The sequence below is a fragment of the Muntiacus reevesi genome, chromosome 2 (genome assembly GCF_963930625.1).
Source record: "Muntiacus reevesi chromosome 2, mMunRee1.1, whole genome shotgun sequence".
Taxonomy (NCBI): domain Eukaryota; kingdom Metazoa; phylum Chordata; class Mammalia; order Artiodactyla; family Cervidae; genus Muntiacus; species Muntiacus reevesi.
Window position 1 is genome coordinate 85468508 of NC_089250.1, and position 22547 is coordinate 85491054.

General features: G+C 42.3%; 1 pseudogene; it reads right to left on the reverse strand.

The window, feature by feature from the left end:
• Positions 1-470: 470 nt before the first annotated feature.
• LOC136162134 (U6 spliceosomal RNA) lies at positions 471-570 on the reverse strand (annotated as a pseudogene).
• Positions 571-22547: the final 21977 nt, after the last annotated feature.

Below are 22547 nucleotides of genomic sequence, written 5' to 3' on the forward strand. Positions count from 1 at the left end.
TTTTATTTTATTTTGATGTGGATCATTTTTAAAGCCTTTATTGAGTTTGTTACAATATTGCTTCTGTTTCATGTTTCATTTTTTTGGCCACGAGGCATGTGGTATGTGGGATCTTAGTTCCCTGATCAGAGATCGAACCCGCACTGGAAAGTCTTAACCACTGAAACCCCAGCCTTCTTTACACTAGAGCTGTGCCATTCAAATCAGAAGTCCCCAGTTGTATGTGACTGTTTTTTTCTTTTTTAAAAAAAACAAAAAAACTTTTTTGGAGTATAGTTGATTTATAATGTTGTGTTAGCTTCAGGTGTATAGCACAATGATTCAGTTACACATATACAACGCCCACTCTATATTTTTGTTGGATTCCTTTCCTAAATAGGTTGTTACAAAGTACTGAGTGGAGTTCCCTGTGCTATACAGCAGGTTCTTATTAGTTACCTGTTTTATATACAGTGGTGTATATATGTCAGACAAATGTGGAATACTTCACAAATTTGCATGTCATCCTTCCACAGGGGCCATGCTAATCTCTGTATCATTCCAGTTTTAGCCTATGCACTGCCAAAGCAACCACTGTATATGGCTCTTGAGCCCTTGAAATATGGCTGGCCCAAATTGAGTGTACTCAAGACTTAGTGCACACAAAAAAAGGTACATTATTTCATCAGTAACTCTGTGTATTGATTGCATATTGAAATAATAATACATTGAATGTATTGGGCTAAAAATACATTATTAAAATTAGTTTTACCTGTAGCTATTTAACAATTTTAAATTGCGTATGTAGTTCACATTACATTTCTGTTGGATAGCACAGTCCTAGAATATTTCTCTCTTGTCTTTTTTTTTTTTCCCTTGTGACATTGACATTTTTGTTGTTTTTGTTGGCACACTGTGGGGCTTGCAGGATCTTATTTCCCCAACCAGGGATCAAACCTAGGCCCCAGCAGTGGAAACTTGGAGTCCTGACCACTGGGCCACCAGGGAATTCCCAGACATGAACATTTTTGAAGAGTCCAAGCCAATTGTCTTGTTGAAGGCACTACAGTCTGAATTTGTTTCCTTTTGAGTGAAATGAAATGAACTGAGGTCACTCAGTCAAGTCCGACTCTTTGCGACCTCATGGACTATAGCCTATTGGGCTCCTCCACCCATGGAATTTTCCAGGCAAGAGTATTGGAGTGGGTCACCATTTCATTCTCCAGGGGATCTTCCTGACCCGGGATCAAACCTGGGTCTCCCGCATTGTAGGCAGATGCTTTACCAATCTTTCTGACAAGGATATGACCTGGGTGGTATTGGTAGTTTACAAGGCATCATGTCAGGAGGCTCATAGTGTCTCGTTGGGATTGTAAGGTCTGATCACTTGGTTACAGTGGCATCTGCAGATCTCTCTAATATAAAGTCCTGCCATTCTTGTAATCAATAAATAGCCTTAGGGGTGATCCTTTGAGAACATGTGCACATCCTTCTCCACCATCTTTTATCCAATGGTGTCAGCATCTAGTGATGATATTTGTCTCTATCAAAAATCACACCAAACAAACTGTCTTAACTTTTTAACTCAGTGCTCAAATAATTTCCTGTTTGTATCATTTACCCTAAGACAGTGTGGACAACTCACTGACTCACAAATCCCATCCATTGCTGGCTGCATAGCTTTCCCTTGCTATGCAAGGATCCAGCTTGTGTTTGTGCTCGTGTCCAGTCGCTCAGCCAGGTCCGACTCTTGCGACCCCGTGGACTGTATCCCGCCAGGCCCCTCTGTCCTTGGGATTCTCCAGGCAAGAATACCAGAGTGGGTGGTCATTTCCTCCTCCAGGGGGTCTTCCTGACCCAGGAATTGAATCTGAGTCTCCTGTGTCTCCCACATTGGCAGATAGATTCTTTACCACTGAACCACCTGGGAAGTCCTAGAATTGGGAATACAAAATATTTTGTATCATCTTTATTGATAGTTATTTAGTCCTGTTTCTTTCAATTAAAAATATTGATTCCATGAACATCCTTTTAAATGGCACATACAAACATTTCCTTCTTTGAGACATATTCCTGGAAGTGGTATTGCCGAGTATGTTTACTGAAATTTTTGTCACATATAGTGAGATGGCCCTCCAGAAATGCTGCACAGTTCACACCTTCAGTGAATCATTCAGGATGCTTTCAGCTGCAAAGGAACCACAATCCCAACACAAAATGGCTTTAAGAATAAAGACATTTATCTTTTCACACAAACCAGAACTCCAGTTGAAAGGTACAATATACACTGTTTTTACTCAACTTCCTTTTTTTGAAAGACACTGGTTGGGAATCAGCAAACAAATTGCATGTTGACAGTTTGGAAAATAATGGCTTGAAATACTTGGATTCCATTCTGGAGCTGGAGACAGGAGGCTACCTGAGCAAATTCTGACTTAGAAACATGGGAGTAGAGATCCATCATCTCATCTACAAGGGCTAGCAAAGCACACTGTTCTCAGGCCCTCCCCTCCCTGGACATCACTCAGCTTCCTAGTCCTTGCCAATCTAACAAGTGAATAATCTCTTTTAAAATTTCATCTGTGAAACAGATGCCATGAGCAAGCAGTATTGTGTAGTATAGTATTATGAGAGACCCACCTGGATTCATAGTCTGAAAACACCACTTATCAGCTGTGTGAGCTGGGGCAAGTTATTTAAACTCTTTGTGCCTCTGGCTCCTCATCTCTAAAATAAAAATGACTATATCTACCTTATAGTCTTGCTATGATAATGAAAAGATATAATTAGTGTAAAATGCTTAGCACAATAGGTGCATTTCAAAAAGCAACTGCTTCATCACGTGCAGATTTCTGTTGCTCTGTATGTGTGTGCTAAGTCACTTCAGTCATGTATGACTTTTTGTGACCCTATGGGCCGTAGCCTGCCAGGCTCTTCTGTCCATGAGATTCTCCAGCAAAAATACTGGAGTGGGCTGCCATTGTCTTCTCTGGGGTACCTTCCTGACCCAGGGATCAAACCTGTGTCTCTTACGTCTCCTGCATTGGCAGGTGGGTTCTTTTACCGTTAGTGCCACCTGGGAAGCCCCTTCTGTTGCTCCATCAGGTTGCAATAGAATCATGACTTGAACCTACCACCCAAGGGAGAAGTCAGCTGGCACTTAACCTGTGCTGGCCTGACTGCATCCTGGTTTTCTGACCCCACAGCTCATGATGCAGATGGAAGGGATGGATTGCTTGCAGGGCACTATGGACAAAGCCCTGGAGGCTCTGAGAAAAAATATGATGATGACTGTGTCTTCTAGGACTTCAGTAAGGAAAAGATGTCAGACAAACATTAAAATACAAATCCCTTCAGCACAGACATATTTTACATGCAGTATCCCCCTCTCCCTTGCCCTCAATTTTGCCCCCATTTGTAGGTTCACAGCCACCTCTTCACCAAGTCTGGTATCTCCCTTCAGGGTCTTTTTATTTTTTAATTGAAGTACAGTTGATTTATAATGTATTAATTTCTGCTGCACAGCACAGTGAGTCAGTTATACATATGTATTCTTTTTCATATTCTTTTCCATTGTGGTTTATCACACGATATTGATAGTTCCCTGTGCTGTGCAGCAGGACCTTGTTGTTTGTCCATCCTATATATAAAAAAGCTTACATCCGCTAGCCCCAGCCTCCCAATCCATCCCTCATACCCCTCCCTTGGCCACCACCAGTCTGTTCTCTGTGTCTGCGATTCTGTATATAGCTTCATTTGTGTCACATTTTAGATTCCACATATGCGTGATATCATATAGTGTTTGTCTGTCTCCTTCTGACTTCACTTTAGTATGCTAATCTCTAGTTGCATCCATGTTGCTGCAAGTGACATTATTTCATTCTCTTTTATGGCTGAGCAGTATATATGTACCACATTGTATATATGTACCACCCCTTCTTTATCCATTCATTTCTCAATGGACATTTAGGTTGATTCCATGTCTTGGCTTTGTGAATAGGGTTGCTATGAACATAGAGATGCAGGTATCTTTTTGAATTACAATTTTGTCTGGATATATGCCCAGGAATGAGATTGTTGGATCATATGTTCTCTCTGTTTTTAGTTTTTTGAGGAGCCTCCATACAGTTTCCCATAGTGTCTGCACCAACTTAAATTCCCACCAAGTATGAGAAGTTTCCCTTTTCCCTGTATACCCTCCAGCATTTGTTATTTGTAGACTTTTTAATAGTGGCCATTCTGACCGGTAAGAGGTGGTACTTCATTATAGATTTGATTTGCATTTCTCTAATAATTAGTAATAGATAGGGAAGCCTGGTGTGCTGCAGTCCATGGAGTCGCAAAGAGGCAGACATGACTGAGCAACTGAACTGAACTGAATAATTAGTGATGTTGAGCATCTTTTCATGTGCCTACTGGTCATCTGTATTTCTTCTTTGGAGAAATGTCTACTTAGGCCTTCTGCCCATTTTTCAATTGGATTGTTTTTTTGTCAGTAACTTATATGAGCTCTTCTATATTTTGGAAAGTAAGCCCTTGTTGGTCACATAATTTGCAAATATTTTCTCCCATTCTGTAGGTTGTCTTTTTATTTTTTTTATGGTCTCCTTAAATGGGCAAAAGCTTGATTGATTAGGTCCCATTTGTTTATTTTTGGTTTAATTTTTATTACCTTGGAAGATCCTTCATGGTCTTATATTTGGCCTGAGATCCTTGAGCCTTGGTCCACAGCCTTCCATCTTGGACAGGTGCCAGCCCCTTGCCTGACACATGTGAGCACCCCATAGATGGTAAATGATTGGCTAAGTACTTACAATTTGCAACCATGTTGCAGAAGACAGCAGAGTAACTAAAGTGCAGTTTTTCCTTTGATTTCAGTTTTCCCTCTGGGATCCATAGTGGTTTATGTACAAAATCTCATGGTCGGTTCTTTAGTGGGGGAGGGGAAACTAAGTATTCAGGGGAAACAGAAAGTGGCAAAAGGACTAAGAGAAAGAAAAAAAAGTGTTAAGTGTCCTTGTGGAAGAACTGATGCAATAGAAGGAAAGTCTGTGCGAGGACGATGAGCAAACTGTAAAGGGGCTTGTGAAACCTTCCAGGTCTCAGTGCAGATCCAAGTCAGGACTGCTTCATTTTCTCAAGGTCTGCTGCGCCTTGACACAGCTGTGAGGTGAGTGTGTGCAGGTAGATTTCAATTGAGATTAAGGAGGAAAAGGTGACTTGCCCCTAATTGAAAACTGAACAGATGCCAAGAGCAGGTGGATTGTAGTGGGAAAGTGTAGTCACTCAGTCCTATCCAACTCTTTGTGACTCCATGGACTGTAGCCCACCAGGCTCCTCTGTCCTTGGGATTCTCCAGGCAAGAACACTGGAGTGGTTGCCATTCCCTTCTCTAAGGGATCTTTCCAACCCAGGGATAGAACCCAGGTCTCCCACATTGCAGGCAGATTCTTTGTGGTCTGAGCCACCAGGAATCATAGAAGAAACACAAATTCCCCCAGAAGAAGTAAAATATTATTAATAGGTTGACGTTAATCATCCAGTGTCATAACTGACACCATCAGTAAGGTAACAAGTAACCAGACCGTTTGAAAGTATGAATGGGACGGTGATAATCACAACATTTACAGTGCTGTTTGTCCCTGTGACCTCTTTTCCCTGGTGTGAGTTTATTCCAACAGAATAACAGAACTCTATAAACAGAAAACAGTTTCTGAAATGATTTTTCTTTGCTAAGTACTTTACATGAATTCTCTCCCTTTCTTTCTTTTAACTTTTTTTTTGTTTTGGCCACGCTGAATATAGGATCTTAGCTGCCCAACCAAGGATCAAACTCATGCCCCCAGCAGTGGAAGCATGGAATCTTAACCACTGTGCCACTGGAGAAATCCCTGAATTTTCTCTTTTAATCCTCACAACAAATCTATAATGTAGATATCTTTAATTCCCATTTAGATAATTTTTACCCCCATTTTAGCCAGAGGCTCCCCAACAGAGAGGTTAAGTAACTTACTCAAAGTCACAAAGTAGTTAAATGGTGGTTCCAAATGATGAACTGAAGCAGGTCTCTCACTGAGTCCACACTATACGATATTGCTTGTATATGAAATCTCACTGTTACACAGATGGAACAAAAATGCTTTCTGAAACGTAAGTACATTCTATAGCATTAACTTAAAGTCCAGAGATGTCCCCTAGATTGGTGACACCAGTTATTGTAGGATAAGGGTGATGCAGAAATTTTCAATGATTTTCAAAAATACATGAGGTTTGGGGAACCACTTTTTCAACCTTTATTGTGGGAAATAATCAAATCTAAGTCATCTCTACTCTGTGACTAACTCCCTTTTCCAGAGCTGTGGAGTTATGCCACAGTAGCTCTGTGATGACTAAACCTTTAAGACAGATTTTTTTTTCCTAATGATATATGCTTCCTAGGATCAAGGTCTACTAAGGAAGTCTTTGAATCTAGACCTTGAGGGAAGATTATATCTCCGTCTTTCAAAATTAGGCTAAAAAGCCTAATGTCCATTAACATAAAGGTGCCAAGTCCCCTCCTTCTATGAAGCCTGACCTCACCACCCCATTCTCTTCTCTTTTCTGGTGAACCTGCTTCAGGCTTTCATGCAGCACCTTCCATAGCCTCATCTCCCTGAGAAGTGGCATTTTGGTCTGGGGACCCCCTCGGTGCCCATTCAGGCATTGTGCCTCCACTTTGGGTGATTTTGTAGTTACTCAGCACTGCAGAAGACGGACGCTGCTAAATCAAGGCAGCAAATCAGAAAAAAAAAATCAGAACCCATCATATTGTATACTAGCATCTTTATTTTTAAGCCAATCCCATCTGGATTCTTTTCCGACTCTGACATCCTAAATTGTGGTCCTAATAAATATTTATCTTGACAGCAGCACATAAATCAGTTCAAGGGTCAGAGGTAAAGAACCAAGTACAATTGAGGTCTTAAAATTGAATTTGTGCCAGTTATTGAAACAGAAGTACAGGCAGACCTTATTTTATTGCCTTATGTTTTACTGTGCTTTGCAGATACTGTGTTTTTTTACAAATTGAAGGTTTGGGGCAATCTTGCATCAAGCAAGTCTATCGATGCCATTTTGCTCACTTCATGTTTCTGTGTCACATATTGATAATTCTCACAATATTTCAAAGCGTTTTCATGGTTATTCTCTTTGTCATGGTGATCTGTGATCAGTGATCTTTGGTACTGCTATGACTCACTGAAGGTTCAGATAATGCCCAGCATCTTTTAGCAGTAAAGTATTTTTAAATTAAAACATGCACATTTTTTTAGATATGATGCTATCACACACAATAGACTATAGTATAGTGTAAGCATAACTTGTATATGCACTGGCAAACCAAAAAATTCATGTGCATGTGAATTGCCGTATCGCGATGATCTGGAACTAAACCCACAGTATCTCCAGAGTACACCTGTTATTGAAATTGTTTGAGTTTTAATAATTGGCATATTTATCCACAGCTAACATATTGGCCTTTTTCTCAGTTTCTGATAATAAAGAAAACCTGATGAGCACATTCCCATACTTAAAACTTGTCAGTGGTTCCTGTTTATCCCCAGGAAAAAATCCAACCCTTTTATCATGGCAAAGAAAGTTCTTCTAGACTTCCCTGGTGGTCTAGTGGTTAAGACTCCGTGCTCCCACTGAAAGGGGGGTGTGGGTTCAATTCCTGGTTGAGGAACTAAGATCCCACATGCTTTAGGCATGGCCAAAAAAAAATAAGTTCTTCCTAATCCACCCCCTGCTCACCTCCTTAGTCTCTTCTCTCAACACCCCTGACTTCTGGCCCAAGTAAGCCTCTGCCCTCTGGCACAAAGCCGCCAAGGGTCTCTGTCATTAGGGGCCCACGAGACCCTATCTTGGAACATCCCCTCCTGCCCTTACCTCTCCACCCTCACCTGGCTGAATGAGCCTAGCACATCTGTCTCCACTAAGATGTCCTCTCCTCCTGCAAGTTTTCTCACTCCCCGCCTGCCTCCACCTGGATGGGAGCCGCCCCTGTATAGTCCCATGGAAGCCCTCAGCATTTTCCATGCTATGTTATGAATGCCTGTGCATTTCCCCAGCTCCCTCTCCACCTGCAAATTTCTGAGAGCAGAGCTCTTCACTGCTACATTCCCAACACCCAGCCATCCTGTCTGGTATGTAGTAGATTCTTGATAAATATCTGTGATTGAATGTTATTCATACCCATATGATTTTTTTATATTTGTTGCTATACAGACTACAATTATGTATTCTGTTTAGAATAGACTCTCTGCCACTTTAAAAGAAAAATTATTTGACTGCTCTGAGTCTTAGTTGTGGCACGCAAGGTCTTTAGTTGTGGCACGTGGGATCTAGCTCCCTGGCCAGGGATTGAACCTGGGACCCCTGCACTGCGAGTGCAGAATCTTAACCTCTGGACCCAGGGAAGTCCTCCAACTCTGCCACTTAGAACAACCAAGTGACTCCTCTTTCCCCCACCCCAAATTGATGCCTACTCCAGCATCACAAGGGTAGTCCTGTCCCCCCTCACACACACCCTGCACCAAGTCTCAACCCTGCTTTGTACACACTTGAGTGTTACCCTGAGGAATTGGCTTTCATTCAGCAAGAAGGATGAGTCACTGGAAGTGTGTTTAAGACCAGGAGAGCATGAAATTACAACTCTGGGCCAAGATGAACACGCATGGATCGGCAGCACAAAAATCTAAGGGAGGTTTGTTAGGGAGCAGTGACTACTGCGGACAGGAATGGAGAAGAGGAGACTGTTTTGAATTGAGAGGAGGGATCTGCCATCCATCAGATGTTGTTGTTGTTTACTCACTAAGTCATTTCCGACTCTTTTGCAACCCCCTGGACTATAGCCCACCAGGCTCCTCTACCCACGGGATTTTCCAGGCAAGAAGGCTGGAGTGGGTTGCCATTTCCTTCTCCAGGGGATCTTCCTGGCTTGGGGATTGAACCTGTATCTCCTGCAATGACAAGTGACTTCTTTACCACTGAGCCATCAGGGAAGTCATGTTCATCACATATAGGGACCAAAAAGAGAAAGACTCCAAGTTGAGTTCAAACTCATGGGACTAGAAAACTGGAAGTCAGGTGACACCACTCACAGAAATAGGAACTATTGGAGGGGTTGCATGAAGTGTTTCATTTTTCAGGGAGGAGAGGTGTGCATTGGATCTGCTAACAATGTATGCAAGTTAAAAAGCTCAATTACTGGACTTCCCCGGTGGCTCAGCAAGAAAAAATCTGCCTGCCGATGCAGGAGACACAGGTTGATCCCAGACCTGAGAAGATCCCACATGTACCAAAGTGAAGAAGAGAATATAAGGCAACTAAGCCCGCGAGCCGCAACTGTTGAGCCTTTGCTCGAGGCCAGGGACCACGACCCCTGGGCCCACGCTCTGCGCCCCAAGAAGCCACTGCAACGAGGGGGCCGAGAACCGGGACAAGAGGAAGCCCTGCTCTCTGCAGCGAAAGAAAACCCACGCAGCTGCAAAGGGCCAGCACCCCAAAATACACAGACAGATAAAATCAGATACATACACATAAAGCTCAATTATTCAAACCTAGAGCACTGACACAGGATCCACTTTCACCAAAATGTATCGACGCTGTTGTGACCACTATGGACTTACTTGCTCAGTGCTGTTTGGCTTAAATATCAGTTGCCTTATATTCTCTTCTTCATTTTAGTACGTGTGGGTATTGGGTACTGAACACATTTCAAATTTTACTTCCCATCAGATGAATGTGTCTACCTAAAAGATGTTAAATATTTATTTTTTCTGCCCTGGGGAAAAACTCAATTATTCAGATAAGGATTACAGATAGCATGGGTTGCGATTGCTAGGTGCCAGTCACTTGACAGCATTTACTTCTTTCGTGCTTACTACAACATCCTGAGATCCACTGTGTGATTCTCCCCATTGTATAGATAAGGAGACTGAGGCTCAAGTCACTTGTCCACATTCGCACAGCTTTTCTGGGTATCAGAAATGAAATCCAGCCTGAGCTCTGTGACCCCAATACCTCAGTACGGTGGAAACTGGGGCTCAAGAGAGGTCTTGAGCTCTCTGTCAACTCCAGAACCGTCAGCTTTAGGATGCTAATCAAGCGCTGTGATTGGATGAGGTTATCAAGGGAGGTAACATGCAGAGGAAAGAATTGAAAGTCAAGGACAGGAATGGAAGACTAAGATGAGAAGACAGAGGTGGAGATGAAGCAGGAGCAGCAGAGAAGGGGAGTGGAGAGAGTAAAGCATCTTCGAAGAAGGTGGAAACATGTTCCAGAAGAGAGTGATGATTACATCAAGCTCTGTATAGAAAGGTCAAGAAGGAAAAGTATTTTAAGGCTGTTGGATTGTGTACTATTTGTTGATTGGTTGGATTAATAGTCAGTATGTTACCTAAGTCTTCCCAGGCATTCGCAGGCAGAAAGTAGAGGAGTGCGGAGGAAGCAACTTGGCTAGCATCAACAGGTTTCATAGAATGGTACCAAGACCAGCACAGCAGGGTCAAGAGAAATTTGTGCTGCAGGTTCCATGCATCCAAGGTGCAAAGTTGTGACATGTCAAGTGTTAAGGTTGCTTGAAACCCACAGCGTATCACTCCAGCAGAGTTAAAGCCTCAGAATCGCTCTGGCTTAACAAATTAGCATTTAGTTGGAACACATAATCTGAGACAGACCTGACTCTTTTGTACCAAGGCCCCTAAGATCATTTGCCAAAGATCCAGATCTTATTTCAGGCTCTCCTTTCAGTCTCCGGGGCACCAGCTAACATGGAGTATAACCATTCCTAGAATGAGCTAGAACTGCTGTTCCTCTAGAACCATTCACGTAATACTTTTATGTGCAATGACAGAATTTACAAACCAAGATCATTGTTTTCCACTTTGCCAGTTGCTAATTAACCTTTCAGCTTGATATTCAGAGTTTCTGAAACTCAGGGTATTTCATATGATCTCTGCTAACACTGGCCTCTTTGAGAGAGGAGAGGATTCTTCCTGTTTCCTTGGTTAAATAATAAATGAACTGGTATCCAAGCTGTTAAAATTGAGCTCCCATTGGGGTCTTACTGGCTTCAAAGTATGTGTGCTGAGGAGGAGGGATAGGACATCCTGGTAGTCTTTAGAAATTGTAGGAGGTTAAAACTAGCGCAACATGAAATACCATCTCACTCAAGGTCTTGTTTTGCAGATAAGCAAAATGAAGCCCAGAAATACGAAGCATGCATGTGTGCTAAGTTGCTTTAGTCATGTCTGACTCTTTGCAACTCCATGGACTGTAGCCCGTCAGACTCCTCTGTCCATGGGATTTTCCAGGCGAGAATACTGGAGTGGGTTGCCATGCCCTCCTCCAGGGGATCTTCTCGACCCAGGGATCAAACCCACCTCTCTTTTGTCTCCTGCCTTGGCAGGTGGATTCTTTACAACTAGCACCTCACGTAGGAAACCCAGAAATGTGAAGGGGTTTGCTCAAGGGCCAGAGCTGGTTACAGCATTAGAACCAGAGTCTAAATCTCTTATCGTTAATCCAGTTCTCTTTCTACTCTGCTGTTCAGAAGACAATGTACCGATCCACAGATGTCCTCTGTGGCATTCCAGCATGTTAGCACCAAATACCATGTGCTATCTTCATAAATACATACTCGTGCCTTAGACAAGAGAGAAAGGAAGGAAGCTGGCAGACAAGCTCTTCAAAATATACTGAGAAGACTCTGATGGCCTAGTGGAGGGTGGGAGGGAGGTTTAAGAGCAAGGGGATATATGTATATATATAGTTGAAGACAGAAAAGTGTGGAAAATTCTTAAAGAGATGGGAATACCAGACCACCTTACCCGTCTCCTGAGAAACCTGCATGCAGGCCAAGAAAAAACAGTGAGAACCAACATGGAACAATAGACTGGTTCAAAATTGGGAAAGGAGTACGTCAAGGAGTACATCAAAGCTGTATTTTGTCACCCTCCTTATTTAGTTTATGTGCAGAGTATTTCATGCAAAATGCTGGGCTGTATGAATCACCAGCTGGAATCAAGATTGCTGGGAGAAATATCCAGAACCTGAGATATGCAGATGATACCACTCTAATGGCAGAAATCAAAGAGAAACTAAAGGTGAAAGAGGAGAGTGAAAAAGCTAGCTTGAAACTCAACATTCAGAAAACTCAGATCCTGGGCATGAAGTCCCATCACTTCATGACAAATAGATGGGGAAAAAGTGAAAACAGTGACAGATTTTATTTTCTTGGGCTCCACAATCACTTCAGAGAGTGACTGCAACTATGAAATTAAAAGATGTTTGCTCCTTGGAAGAAAAGCTATGACAAATCTAGACAACACATTAAAAAGCAGAGATATCACTTTACTGAAAAAAGTCCATATAGTCAAAGCTATGGTTTTTCAAGTAGTTGTGCACGGAATTGAGAGTTGGACCACAAAGAAGGCTGAGCGCCGAAGAATTGATGCTTTTGAACTGTGGTGCTGGAGAAGATTATTGAGAGTTCTTTGGACAGCAAGGAGATCAAACTAGTCAATCCTAAAGGAAATCAACACTGAATATCCATTGGAAGGACTGGTAATAAAGCTGAAATTCCAATAATTTGACCACCTGATGCAAACGGCTAACACATCGGAAAAGACCCTAACGCTGGGAAAGATTGTGGGCAAGAGGAGAAAGGGCGGCAGAGGATGAGATGATTAGATAGCACCACTGACTCAGTGGACAGGAGTCTGAGCAAACTCAAGAAGAGGGTGAAGGACAGGGAAGCCTGGCGTGCTACAGTTCCTGGGATTGCAGAGTCAGACACGACTGAGCCACTGAACCACCACCAACAATAGCTGATTCACTTCATTATACAGCAGAATCCAATACAACATTGTAAAGCAATTACACTCCAATAAAAAAAAGAGACATATTGAGCAGAAACCCAAGGAGTTTCTTAACAGGTAACATAAATTTTGGGGAAAGACCATCCAGGCTTTGGAATATTCACTCTTATTCACTCTTGGTTTTAATCCTTGCTTTGTCCTAACTTGTGATGCTGGAAAAGTTATTACTTAAAATCTATATTAATTTTCTATTGCTGCTGTGACAAGTTACTACAAACCTAGTGGCTTAAGACCGCACCAAGGTATGCGATCATAGCTCTAGAACAAGTCCAAAACGAGTCTTACTGATTAAAACCGAGTGTCGGTCAGCAGCGCAGTCTCCTGTAGGAGGCTCTCAAGGAGGTTCTTTCCCTCACTTGTTTCAGCATCTAAAGGCCTCCTATTTCCTGTGGCCTCTGCCTCTCATCATTTCAACCTCTTGGTTCTACCAGTACATCTCCCACAACTGACTTGGCCTTCTCCCTCCCTCTTACAAGGGATGTTCTTACATCAGGCCTACCCAGACAATTCCAAATAATCTCCTTGTCTCAATATTTTTAATATAATCACATCAGCCAAGTTTTCGTTGTTGTTGCCAAATAAGACAACATGTTCACATGTTCTGAGGATTAAGATGTGGACATCTTTTTGGGCCAGTGTTCTTTTTGTTTATTTTTATTGGAGTATAGTTGCTTCACAATGTTATGTTAATAGTTTCTGCTTTACAGCAAAATGAATCAGCTACATGTATACATATATCCCCTATTCCTTGCATTTCCTTCCCATTTAGGCCACCACAGGGCATCGAGTAGAGTTCCCTGTGCTATAAAATAGGCTCTATTAGTTAGCCAACCAGTCAATCCTAAAGGAAATCAGTCCTGAATATTCATTGAAAGGACTGGTGCTGAAGTTGAAGCTCCAATACTTTGGCCACCTGATGCAAAGAACTAACTCATTGGAAAAGACCCTGATGCTGGGAAAGATTGACGGTGGGAGGAAAAGGGGACAACAGAGGATGAGATGGTTGGATGGCATCACTGACTCGATGGACATGAGTTTGAGTAAGCTTCGGGAGTTGGTGATGGACAGGGAGGCCTGGCAACTGCAGACAATGGGGTCTCAAAGAGTTGGACACGACTGAGCAACTGAACTGAACTGAGTTATCTATTTTATTGTTGTTTAGTCGCTAAGTCATGTCCAGCTCTTTTGTGACCCCATGGACTGTAGCCCACCAGGTTCCTCTGTCCATGGGATTTCCCAGGCAAGAATACTAGAGTGAGTTGCCATTTCCTTCTCCAGGGGATCTTCCTGACTCAAGAATCAAACCCGAGTCTCCTGCATTGGCAGGCAGATTCCTTATCACTGAGCCACCAGGGAAGCTCCTATCTATTTTATACACAGTATCAATAGTGTATATATATCAATCCCAATCTCCTGGTTCCTCCCATCCTGCCCTTTCCCTCTTGGTTTCCATACATATGCCCTCTATGTCTGTGTCTCTACTTCTGCTCTGCAAATAAGATCATCTATACCATTTTCCTGGGTTGAACATATGTGCATGAATATATGATGCTTGTTTTTCTCTTTCTGACTTACTTCACTCTATGTGACAGTCTCTAGATCCAAACATGTCTCTGCAAATGGCACGATTTCATTCCCTCTTATGCCTGAGTAGTATTCCATTGTATATATGTAGTATATTTTTACTCATTTCTTCATCAATGGACATTTAGGTTGTTTCCATGTTTTGGCTATTGTAAATAGTGCTGCAATGAACATTGGGGTACATACATCTTTTTGAATTATGACTTTCTCTAGGATATGCCCAGGAGTGGGACTACTGAGTCATGTGGTAGTTCTATTTTTAGTTTGTTAAGGGATGGGGGCCAATAGTCTGTCTTCCACAAACTCTGAGGCTAATAGGTAACTTGAGAGATAATAATTCGCATTGAATATTGCTTAGATATCACTTCCCACAAAAAGACTTCCTTGGAAACCTAAAACTGGGTTAGACTTTCCTCCTATGTACTCTCATAGCCATTTGGGCTCACCTCTTTGCCTTTATTATGCTGAATTGTAATTTCTTTTTAAAAAGCATATATGCTTATTTTGTCTTTTACAGTAGATCCTTGTCTGTTATCTATTTTAAATATAGCAGTGCGTACAGGTCAGTCCCAAACTCCCTAACTCTTCCTTCCCCCTGCCTGCTCCCTGGTAACTACAAGTTCATTCTCTAAGTCTGTGAGTCTGTATCTGTTTTGTAAATAAGTCTATTTGTATTTTTTTTAGATCTACAATATAAGCGATATCATATGATACTTTTCTCTCTGACTTATTTGACTTAGTATGATAATCTCAGATCCATCTATGTTGCCTCCACAGGTGTTATTTTATTCTTTTTAGTGGCTGAGTAGTGTTTAATTGTGTATATGTACCATATCTTCTTTATCCATTCATCTGTCCATGGATATATATGTTGTTTCCATATCTTGGCTATTGTAACTAGTGCTGCAGTGAGCATTGAGTCACATGTATCCTTTTGAATCGTGTTTTCCTCTGGATATATGCCCAGGAATGGAATTGCTAGAATATATGGTAACACTACTTTTAGGTTTTAAGGAACCTCAATACTGTTCCCCATCGTGGCTGCACCAATTTACATTCCAACTAACAGTGCAGGAATGTTCCCTTCTCTCTACACCCTCTCCAGCATTTATCATTTGTAGGCTTTTTGGTGATGACTATTCTCACTAGTGTGAGGTGATATTTCATTGTATTTACTGTACTTTAATTTCTTGATCATGAATATATCTTCCACACTAGACAAGAAAAGCTATGATAAACCTAAACAGCATATTAAAAAGCAGAGACTTCACTTTGCTGACAAAGGTCCATATAGTCAAAGCTATGGTTTTTCCTGTAGTCATGTACAGATGTGAGAGTTGGACCATAAAGAAGATTGAGTGCCAAAGAACTGATGTTTTTAGAATTGTGGTGTTGAGGAAGACTCTTGAGAGCCCCTTGAACTCAAGGAGATCAAACCAGTCAATCTTAAAGGAAATCAGCCTTGAATATTCACTGAAGGGACTGATGCTGAAGCTCCAATACTTGGGCCACCTGATAGGAGGAACCAACTCATTGGAAAAGATTCTGATGATGGAAAAGATTGAGGGCAAGAAGAGAAGGGGATGACAGAGGATGAGATGGTTGGATGCCATCACTGACTCAATGGACATGAGTTTGAGCAAACTCAGGGAGATAATGGAGGACAGGGAAACCTGGTGTGCTGCAGTTCATGTGTCGCTAAAAGTTGGACATGACTTAGCGAATGAGCAACATAAGACAATACAACTCTGGAGAGTAAGAACTGTGCCCAATTTATTTTTGAATCTCTGGTCCCCAACAATGTCCAGTGCTTTGCAGTTGCCCAATCAATAATGATTGTACTGAGAATTAAATGAACACCATACAAATTGCCCAGTGGTATCTAAATTAAATAGGTATTCAGAAGATGAAGGATGCTTTTGTGAACATCCATTATGCCCAAGAAACCGGGAGAATTTCTATGAGTGACAAGTAAAATGTCTCCATTCCTAGTGAGAAAATGCAAGATCACATGTCTTCTTCTAGCTTTGGGGTAATTAGACCCTTTGGAGCAATTAGTCAATGTCATGGTTCACCTTTTCTGTTTTTATTTTAATGTTGTTTTGCCCAGAACCCAGCACATGTTTGCTGAAGGAAGAGTGTTGGCTGGTTTTCAGAGGTCAAGTGGGGCAGGAGCAGGTGGGAAGGAAGAAGCCATCGCCTGTATTTCTACACCCCAATGGGGCAGAGCAGAAATGCACCCTGGGTCTGTCTTTACCCCTTTAAGAGCTGTGTGCTCTGGCATCTGTTTCTTCTCATCTCAGTGGCCAGAATGGCTTTTCTCCTCTAAGACTCTCGCCTGGTGCAGTGGAGGGATGAGAAATGGGCAGCAATCCCAGTAGTGCTGGGCAGCCTCATGATGCTGGAGTCACTACATTCTGTCTGGCCTCATGCAAGTCATTCCTCTTTCAATTCTGTGTCTATAAAATGCATGACTCACCTCTCAGATGCCAAGAAACTCAAAGACTTTGTGTTCCTGTCATTAAAGGGTAAAATTTAAATTTTTAAAAGCTGCTGTAGGCATACCTACCAGGCTATCATTAGAGGAAAGCTCGTGCAATTCCAAAGCCAGCTTTGATTTTATTTCAAAGCCTGGAGCAAGAGACCTAGTGCCAGAACTTTCAAGGTAACTGCTGTTTAAAGTGGGCCTGCCCACCCTTCAGCTGGATTCAGATTCCAACATGTCCTGCTATCGGGGTGCTGATTCCCCTACAAGTACACAGAGCAGGAATTGAACCAGCAAGCTTGCCTTTCTAGCCAAGCAATAACATGTACTGATTGCACCCACAGTCAGAGCTGTGTGCCTACATGATCTGCAGAAGAAATTTTTAATGATTTGTAATAAATGTAATGTTTACTGTTTTATTTCCACAAAAAGTATAACAAAAGAATAGATATTAAACCAAATTTAGAGGATTTTTTTAGCTGTGCAGCTTATGGAATCTTAGTTCCCGAACCAGGGATTGAACCCAGATCCTCAAAAAATGAACATTCAAAGTCCTAAGTACTGGACCTCCAGGGAAGTCCCAAACCAAACCTACATTTGAATTCAACAAGACAGTCTTTTTGAGAACAACAAAATGTAAAATCAGGCCACTATGAGCTTCTTGAAGACCACATTTTAAATCCCTATTTTTAAAATGATTTATGCTGAAACAAATTTTAACTGGTTAATTAAGTATTCAAAATTAAGTACTCAATCACACACTAGTTCTATTGTCTGTTGCAAGAATCAAAGGGGACTGGAAGACAGTTTTCACCACCCATGGGCAAACAGATTAAAAAGACAGCAAACGGACATTGTATAAGTGAAAACAAATTCTCGTTTACATGTAATTCATGCAGTTTGGAATATTGATCATTCATTCATTAACTGTCTCATTTTTATCATTCCACATATATATTCTAAGTATCTTCCATGAGACAACAAGGGAATGATGCTCAGTGTTCTTGTCCTTCCTGATCTTGTTTCCAACTCTTTTGTGATTCCATGAACTGTAGCCCACCAGGCTCCTTTGTCCATGGGATTTCCCAGGCAAGTGGGTAGCCATTCTCTTCCTGGCCTTATTAGGCAATAGATGGGCAATAATACGGACAATGCGGTGTCGTAAGTGCTGCTTTAGGGAAGCAAAGGGAACCACAGAGCCAGAGAGGATGCCAATCTGGTCTGGGGGTGACAGGGAGTTGGGCTCAACCACCAAAGACCACCTGCCTTCAGTCACATTATTTTCAAGCGTGAGGAGCAGAGATGGGAAGGTACAGCAGATTATTCTAGAAAAAGAACTTGTCCCATAGATCAGGAACCTTAACAATCAACAGGCTAGGAGTTGAATGAATGCCTCAGATTCAGAGATTTAGGACTGTGCTTTAACAAAGCCAGTAGAGACGTCCCTGTTGGCTCAGTGGCTAAAGACTCCATGCTCCCAATGCAAGAGGCCTGGGTTTGATCCCTGGTCAGGGAACTAGATCCCCAATGCTGCAACTAAAGATCTCACATGCCACAACTAACAGCCAGTGCAGTCCAACAAATAAATAATAATAATAAACCAAAGCCAATAATCCTCACATAAGAGATCTTTCACTTTGGAAAAAGGCAACCCTATTATCATCAGCAACACTCCCAGCCTCTGTCCAGAGGGATCAAAGTCCTCTTCAGGGCCCACTTTACTTTTGTGGGCTTTTGAAACTGTGGCCAACCAACACCCCACTTACTCAAGCCCTCTAAGAACCTTCCCCTCTAAAGCAAATGGGGTTCTCAAGAAGCAGGAAGTTTTCTTAGGAGGGAAGTAATATTGGACATAAGAAAACCCAAGCAAGGTTGGGTCTTAGCTGGAGGTGATAGCTTACAGTGAATGATGTCAGATTCACGATTTCTGAAGATGATTTAGCTTTGGGGCCAGAAACCAGGCTTGATCACTCAAGAGCTTTAGTGTAGCAGTTTTATTAAAGTATAAAAGGAGACAGAGAAATCTGCTGACATAGACATCAGAAGGGGGGATGGAGAGTGCCCCCAACCCCAAATAGTCTTATCAAGTCCTTATATATTTTTACCAGACCCACTCCCACAATGGACTGCCCTGGTGGCTCAGACAGTAAGGCGTCTACCTACAAAGCAGGAGACCTGGGTTCAATCCCTGGGTCAGGAAGATCTCCTGGAGAAGGAAATGGCAACCCACTCCAGTATTCTTGCCTGGAAAATCCCATGGTTGGAGAAGCCTGGTAGGCTATAGTCCATGGAGTCGCAAAGAGTCAGACACAACTGAGCGACTTCACTCACTCACCCCCACAACATACATCTTAAATTAACAAGATTAGAGCTAACAATAGAAAGATCTCACCAGACCCACTCCCACAATATACATCTTAAGATAACTAGATTAGTTAGAATGTTCTTGTTAAGGAGAAATTATTCTCAAGCAAGGTACACTCTTATATTGACTAAGATGAAGCAATGTAGAAAAAAACTCTTGTCCTTTTCTCCTCCTTGAGAGCTTCGGACCCCTTTCTCCTTCTCCAGGGCCCTGGAACCCTTCCTCCTTGAGGGCCCTGGGCTCCTTATCAACCTACCTAAGGATGAACTCTCTCAGAGGCTGACTTCAAGCTCATCCCTCCAGGCAGCTCTGGAAACCCCAAGTACACTATGCAGCCAATCCCCCTTAACACAAGGGGCGTGAGTTTTTGTGCCTGGGTGTAGACAGTCTGCTGAGAACGGGACATGGCCTTGTGGGAGCCACGATTCTTGTTTGCTAGAGGACCATTCTCAGGAGAAGGGGCTGGGAGTTGTCCTCAGCCAGCCCTCACAGAGGCTGGGGCACAGAGGCTCCTGTGAGTAAAAGGGACCTGGGCAGGGCTTCCTTGCATCTATGATGATGAGCTCTGCTAACTGCTGAGTTGAGTCCTCACTGCTGTGTCAGGAAAAACCATTTCCCAGAAGGCAAGGGAGCTGCACCATGGAAGATGTGGACGCCACAAAACATGTTTGTCACCATTATGTGTCTGCACAACGCCCAAAGCCTCTGCCTTCCCCCTCGCCCCTGTCTTCCCCCTCGCCCTTCACACCCAGCTTGTTTCGCTCCACTCTTTGTATCCTGCACTGCAACCAGACTGTCCATCTCTCTGTTCCTTGAGCACACCCTGAGTTTGTTCTCTCTTCATTAGCTTTTTCCTATCTGGAGTATCCCCCCATTGTGATATGGTGGTGCCGTTTTCTAAGGTGAGGGTGGAGTGGAATGATCTAAATGGGGAGGGCAGGGCAAGGGAGGATGTAAAAATCAGGACTTCTGTCTGAGGAACCTATTAGGTTTCCGAGTAGAACTGTAAAGATAGACACTTGGGTAGCTGAGTCTGGAGTCATGATTCTTAAAACTAGCCTGTATCAGATTCCCCTGGAGTGCTTGTTAAGACAGACTGCAGGGCCCTGCTCCCAGATTTTCTGATTCAATAGGTTTGAGGTGAGACCTGAAAATTTGCATTTTTAAACACGTTCCCAGTGACCTTGGTGGCCCTGGTTGGGGAACACACTTTGAGAACTGGTCTACAGTTCTACGAGTAGGTCAGGCTAGATCTGGAATTGGAGACTTTGGAATACAGACAGCATTTAAGCCACAGGGTGATGGAAGATCATCTGAGATGGCACAAAACCCCAAGACTGATGTTATGGATTGAACTGTATCCCCCCTGCAAAAAAATTCACATACTGAAGTCCTAACCCCTAGTACTTCAGAATGTGACCTTATTTGGAAATAGGACTGCTGCAGATATAATTAGTCAAGATGAAGTCACTCTCAGTTAAGTTGGGCTCTTCATCCAATATGATGGGTGCCGTTATCCAAAGGAGAAATTTGGACGCAGATACCCACACACAGGTAGAATGCCATATGAAGGTGAAGGCAGAGATCTACAAGGTATGTGTGGATGCATACTAAGTCACTACAATTGTATCCAACTCTTAATGACCCATGGACTATAGCCCGCCAGGCTCCTCTGTCCATGAGATTCTCCAGGCAAGAATACTGGAGTAATCTAAAATTCTTTGGTATTTTATACCTTTTTGAAATACCAGTAAACCTCCAGAAGCCAAGGAACCAACCCTGTTTTTTTTTTGGTAAGTATAGTTGGTTCACAATGTTATGTTAATTTATGCTGTACATAGGTATAGCATACATATATGTACACATATACATGTGTACATATATGTGTGTGCATACATACATATATGTTCTTTTTCATCTTCTTTTCCATTATGGTTCATCACAGGATATTGAACATAGTTTCTTGTGCTGAACAGTAGGACCTTGTTGCTTATCCATCCTATATATACTAGTTTGCATCTGCTAACTTCCCTCCCTGACTGCCCTCCTCCTTGCCTGTTGGACGTCTTGATCTCAGACTTGTGGCCTTCAGCACTGTAAGACAGTACTTTTCTGTCGTTTAAGCCCCCCAGTCAATGGTAATTTGTTCCAGCAGCTCTAGAAAACTAATACAACTGGAATCCACCAAAATGGACCCAGTGGGTGAGGAGACACCAGCAAAGAAATTATCAGTGGAAAACTCAGAAGAATCCAGGAAAACCCAGGAGAAATCCCAGAAGCCAGAGAAAGACCATGTTTAAGCAGGAGAGTGGTCATTTTGCCAAATGCTACAGAGAAGTAAAGTCAAATGAAGATAGAGAAATAACTGTTTGATAGGGCTGCAATTTTAAAAGGCAACGTGTTGTCTCTGACGACTTTGAGAGAACAATCTTAGTGGAAGGCAGGGGGTCCAGAGCCAGCTGGAGGAGCTAGAAGAGAGGAAGAGAGAAAAGGATGTGGACAGGTTTCTTGGGTGGAGCAGCCAAACAGGCGGACCCTAGCTGGAGGAAAACGTAGGTTCTTTGGTTAAGAGAGGACCTTGGAAATAACTTGTATGCACATAAGACATTTAGACTTTTAGTTTAGCTTCTACATTTAAACATTTAGTTTCTCTTTAGAAGGAAAAACTAATGATGCTGGAGGAAAGGAATGAAAGTCCTTGAGAAAACTAGAAGCCTTTCAGAAGGAATAGGGTCTTCATTAAGGTGAACAAGGAGAAAGGTGGAGAATGATGAGGAGAGAGGCTGAAATTCAGTTTCTTTTCTTGAGCTCTTAGTAACTGAACAGAATTTAAGCAAAGGAGGTGTTAAAAAAAAAACACTTTTGACTACATGATAAATTGTGGAATCCAGATGGAAAAAATGTGTGTATTGGGAGAGGGGGTGTGGAAGCATAGCAGGGGAAACAGGCAAATTGTGTAGTTGGCAGTTGTAAAATGGCCATTCAGAGAAAAGATTTAAATAGCACCATTTACCAATCAACGCTGGATGGTAGAACTGGAATTTTTTTCTTTTTTTTAATTAATTTTTATTGACGTATAGTTGCTTTACAGTGTTGTGGTAGTTTTTGCTTACAGAAAAGTGAATCAGTCAAACATATACATATATCCCTCTGGTTTGGATTTCCTTCCCATGTAGATCACCCTAGAACTGAAATATTGAGAGCGGCTGCAGAG